Consider the following 5,719-nt stretch of genomic DNA (forward strand, 5'->3'; position numbering starts at 1 on the left):
GATCATGGCATCTGGTCCTATCACTTCATGGCAAATAGATGGGGAAACAGTGGGTGACTTTATTTTGGGGGGCTCTAAAATCACTGCAGATGGTGACTGCAGCCCTGAAATTAAAAGACACTTACTCCTTGGAAGGAAAGTTATGACCAACCTAGAGAGCATATTGAAAATCAGAGACATTACTTTGTCAACAAAGGTCTATCTAGTCAAGGCTATGGTTTTTCCAGTAGTCATGTATGGATGTGAGAGTTGGACTGTGAGGAAAGCTGAGCGCCAAAGAATTGATGCTTTTAAAGTGTGGTGTTGGAGAAGAAGACTCTTTCTTGAGAGTCCCTTGGACTGAAAGGAGATCCAACCAGTCCATCCTAAAGGAGATCAGTCCTGGGTGTTCATTGGAAGGACTGATGTTGAAGCTTAAACTCCAATACTTTGGCCACCTGATGTGAAGAGGTGACTCATCTGAAAACACCCTGATGCTGGGAAAGATTGAAGGCAGGAGGAGAAGTGGATGACAGAGGATGAGATGGTTGGATGGCATCACCAACTCAGTGGACATGGTTTGGGTGGACTCCAGGAGTTGGTGATGGACAGGGAGGCCTGTCGTGCTGTGGTTCATGGGGCACAAAGAGTCGGATATGTCTGAGCGACTGAACCTAGCTTACACACAGAACTTTGGCTTTGCCCTATCTGGCTCTCTCCTTTTTGATATTCTCTTTCTGGAAACTCTTCTTGCCTTGCCTCCTTCCCTTTGTTCCTCTGCACAGAAAAATGACAGAATTTTTCTCAGAGTTTTAACTACTTTTCACTGTGCTACCTCTGTGTATGACCTCAGAGTGAAGTCTCAAACAGAGAAAAGTAATCTTTTGAAGGTTATTGCCTCCAACTTTTCATTTCCCTCTTAAATCTGTCTACTTTTTCCTTTCTCAACTCTTTAGAAACTTTGAGTGGTTGAACTTTTAATTTTGTCCAGAGTTTTTTGTTGTTTGACCTATGGGGATGAGGGGAAGGGGAGGATCTGTTTGTTAGAAACTATCTTTGTGTTGGAGGAAGAACTGCCAACTTTAGCTATTTTGAATAGAAAGTGATAGTGTATAGATTTGGCTCACAAGAAGCTCTCAATCTGGGTATAATAAATGTGTCATAGATCACAAGACCCCATAAAACACCAACCATCGAGATACAGAAATCCTTATTTTAACATCTAAACTAGTTAGGAGACCAAAGTTCTACTGCTGGTCTTGTCGTTACTTAATTGCCTAAATAAATTTCTCTCGATATCTGTTTATTCACTATGAAAAAAAGAGGTTAAATTAGATATCTAAGATATTCTAAAGGCTCTATGATTCTAAAAGAAGTAGGTTCATTTTTTATTTATTTTTATTTTTTTTAATTTTAAAATCTTTAATTCTTACATGTGTTCCCAAACATGAACCCCCCTCCCACCTCCCTCCCCATAACATCTCTGTGGGTCATCCCCATGCACCAGCCCCAAGCATGCTGTATCCTGCGTCAGACATAGACTGGCGATTCAATTCTTACATGATAGAATGCCATTCTCCCAAATCATCCCACCCTCTCCCTCTCCCTCTGAGTCCAAAAGTCCGTTATACACAGCTGTGTCTTTTTTCCTGTCTTGCATACAGGGTCGTCATTGCCATCTTTCTAAATTCCATATATATGTGTTAGTATACTGTATTGGTGTTTTTCTTTCTGGCTTACTTCACTCTGTATAATCGGCTCCAGTTTCATCCATCTCATCAGAACTGAATCAAATGAATTCTTTTTAACGGCTGAGTAATACTCCATTGTGTATATGTACCACAGCTTTCTTATCCATTCATCTGCTGATGGACATCTAGGTTGTTTCCATGTCCTGGCTATTATAAACAGTGCTGCGATGAACATTGGGGTACATGTGTCTCTTTCAATTCTAGTTTCCTCGGTGTGTATGCCCAGCAGTGGGATTGCTGGGTCATAAGGTAGTTCTATTAGCAATTTTTTAAGGAATCTCCACACTGTTCTCCATAGTGGCTGTACTAGTTTGCATTCCCACCAACAGTGTAGGAGGGTTCCCTTTTCTCCACACCCTCTCCAGCATTTATTGCTTGCAGATTTTTGGATCGAAGCCATTCTGACTGGTGTGAAGTGGTACCTCATTGTGGTTTTGATTTGCATTTCTCTAATAATGAGTGATGTTGAGCATCTTTTCATGTGTTTGTTAGCCATCCGTATGTCTTCTTTGGAGAAATGTCTATTTAGTTCTTTGGCCCATTTTTTGATTGGGTCATTTATTTTTCTGGAATTGAGCTGCATAAGTTGCTTGTATATTTTTGAGATTAGTTGTTTGTCAGTTGCTTCACTTGCTATTATTTTCTCCCATTCAGAAGGCTGTCTTTTCACCTTGCTTATATTTTCCTTTGTTGTGCAGAAGCTTTTAATTTTAATTAGATCCCATTTGTTTATTTTTGCTTTTATTTCCAGAATTCTGGGAGGTGGATCATAGAGGATCCTGCTGTGATTTATGTCTGAGAGTGTTTTGCCTATGTTCTCCTCTAGGAGTTTTATAGTTTCTGGTCTTACATTTAGATCTTTAATCCATTTTGAGTTTATTTTTGTGTGCGGTGTTAGAAAGTGATCTAGTTTCATTCTTTTACAAGTGGTTGACCAGTTTTCCCAGCACCACTTGTTAAAGAGATTGTCTTTACTCCATTGTATATTCTTGCCTCCTTTGTCAAAGATAAGGTGTCCATAGGTGTGTGGATTTATCTCTGGGCTTTCTATTTTGTTCCATTGATCTATATTTCTGTCTTTGTGCCAGTACCATACTGTTTTGATGACTGTGGCTTTGTAGTAGAGCCTGAAGTCAGGCAAGTTGATTCCTCCAGTTCCATTCTTCTTTCTCAAGATTGCTTTGGCAATTCGAGGTTTTTTGTATTTCCATACACATCCTGAAATGATTTGTTCTAGTTCTGTGAAAAATATGGCTGGTAGCTTGATAGGGATTGCATTGAATTTGTAAATTGCTTTGGGTAGTATACTCATTTTCACTATATTGATTCTTCCGATCCATGAACATGGTATATTTCTCCATCTATTAGTGTCCTCTTTGATTTCTTTCATCAGTGTTTTATAGTTTTCTATAAATAGGTCTTTAGTTTCTTTGGGTAGATATATTCCTAAGTATTTTATTCTTTTCGTTGCAATGGTGAATGGAATTGTTTCCTTAATTTCCTTTTCTACTTTCTCATTATTAGTGTATAGGAATGCAAGGGATTTCTGTGTGTTGATTTTATATCCTGCAACTTTACTATATTCATTGATGAGCTCTAGTAATTTTCTGGTGGAGTCTTTAGGGTTTTCCATGTAGAGGATCATGTCATCTGCAAACAGTGAGAGTTTTACTTCTTCTTTTCCAATTTGGATTCCTTTTATTTCTTTTTCTGCTCTGATTGCTGTGGCCAAAACTTCCAGAACTATCTTGAACAGTAGCGGTGAAAGTGGACACCCTTGTCTTGTTCCTGACTTTAGGGGAAATGCTTTCAATTTTTCACCATTGGGGATAATGTTTGCTGTGGGTTTGTCATATATAGCTTTTATTATGTTGAGGTATGTTCCTTCTATTCCTGCTTTCTGGAGAGTTTTTATCATAAATGGATATTGAATTTTGTCAAAGGCCTTCTCTGCATCTATTGAGATAATCATATGGTTTTTATTTTTCAATTTGTTAATGTGGTGAATTACATTGATTGATTTGTGGATATTGAAGAATCCTTGCATCCCTGGGATAAAGCCCACTTGGTCATGGTGTATGATCTTTTTAATGTGTTGTTGGATTCTGATTGCTAGAATTTTGTTGAGGATTTTTGCATCTATGTTCATCAGTGATATTGGCCTGTAGTTTTCTTTTTTTGTGACATCTTTGTCAGGTTTTGGTATTAGGGTGATGGTGGCCTCATAGAATGAGTTTGGAAGTTTACCTTCCTCTGCAATTTTCTGAAAGAGTTTGAGTAGGATAGGTGTTAGCTCTTCTTGAAATTTTTGGTAGAATTCAGCTGTGAAGCCGTCTGGACCTGGGCTTTTGTTTGCTGGAAGATTTCTGATTACAGTTTCAATTTCCATGCTTGTGATGGGTCTGTTAAGATTTTCTATTTCTTCCTGGTTCAGTTTTGGAAAATTGTACTTTTCTAAGAATATGTCCATTTCTTCCACGTTGTCCATTTTATTGGCATACAATTGCTGATAGTAGTCTCTTATGATCCTTTGTATTTCTGTGTTGTCTGTTGTGATCTCTCCATTTTCATTTCTAATTTTATTGATTTGATTTTTCTCTCTTTGCTTCTTGATGAGTCTGGCTAGTGGTTTGTCAATTTTATTTATCCTTTCAAAGAACCAGCTTTTGGCCTTGTTGATTTTTGCTATGGTCTCTTTTGTTTCTTTAGCATTTATTTCTGCCCTAATTTTTAAGATTTCTTTCCTTCTACTAACTCTGGGGTTCTCCAATTCTTCCTTTTCTAGTTGCTTTAGTTGTAGAGTTAGGTTATTTATTTGACTTTTTTCTTGTTTCTTGAGGTATGCCTGTATTGCTATGAACTTTCCTCTTAGCACTGCTTTTATAGTGTCCCACAGGTTTTGGGTTGTTGTGTTTTCATTTTCATTAGTTTCTATGCATATTTTGATTTCTTTTTTGATTTCTTCTGTGATTTGTTGGTTATTCAGAAGTGTGTTGTTCAACCTCCATATGTTGGAATTTTTAGTAGTTTTTCTCCTGTAATTGAGATCTAATCTTAATGCATTATGGTCAGAAAAGATACTTGGAATGATTTCGATTTTTTTGAATTTATCAAGTTTAGAGTTATGGCCCAGGATGTGATCTATCCTGGAGAAGATTCCATGAGCACTTGAAAAAAGGGTGAAATTCATTGTTTTGGGGTGAAATGTCCTATAGATATCAATTAGGTCTAATTGAAAAAATATGGAACGCTTCACGAATTTGCGTGTCATCCTTGCGCAGGGGCCATGCTAATCTTCTCTGTATCATTCCAATTTTAGTATATGTGCTGCCGAAGTGAGCCCGAAGTAGGTTCATTTTAGGTCATATGTTTATGTGTTACTATTTCTAATATATTTTGAAATTATAATGATTCAATTCAATACCAAAGTTTTAATTAAAAGTTTTAATTATATAGCTTCATATAACAGATGGGTCCTGGAAAGATTATATAAATTAATATTAAATAATATTAACAATATGTAATGGATGATGGTCATTTATAGGAATTGTGTGGATTATTTTTTAAAAGATCATTTTTGTTAAAATAATTTAGCTTTTGTATTGATATAAATGTAAATTCCCATGGAAACACTGGTTACAGATACATGCTTTGTGTTAGAAATATCCACATAATTTATTGCCATGATTTGAGATACCAATGACCTGTAAGCTTTGTTGTATAGAATTATTGGTTTTTACCAGTGGACTATTTTTGTTGAATAAAGTACCTTATAAATTTAATTAATTAACATATATATATAAATATTTTTACATTTTAAAACATTTTCAGTCTATTATTAGCTAAAAGGTTATATAGACATTGTTAATCATTTTAAATACATTTTAAATTAAATTATTACTTAATTATTGCTTAATTTATTAATATTTGCTTATTCTCTCATTTCAATTCTATACTGATTTTACAGTTATTGATATGAACCAAGTAGT

The 5,719-nt window shown here is 35.9% G+C and overlaps 1 non-coding gene across 1 annotated transcript; it reads right to left on the reverse strand.

Annotated features, from left to right (window-relative positions):
• Positions 1–4,966: 4,966 nt before the first annotated feature.
• Positions 4,967–5,073, reverse strand: LOC128057131 (U6 spliceosomal RNA). The gene has a single exon (XR_008200304.1). It is a non-coding gene; the product is annotated as a U6 spliceosomal RNA (small nuclear RNA).
• Positions 5,074–5,719: the final 646 nt, after the last annotated feature.

This window comes from Budorcas taxicolor, chromosome 11 (genome assembly GCF_023091745.1).
Source record: "Budorcas taxicolor isolate Tak-1 chromosome 11, Takin1.1, whole genome shotgun sequence".
Lineage (NCBI taxonomy): Eukaryota > Metazoa > Chordata > Mammalia > Artiodactyla > Bovidae > Budorcas > Budorcas taxicolor.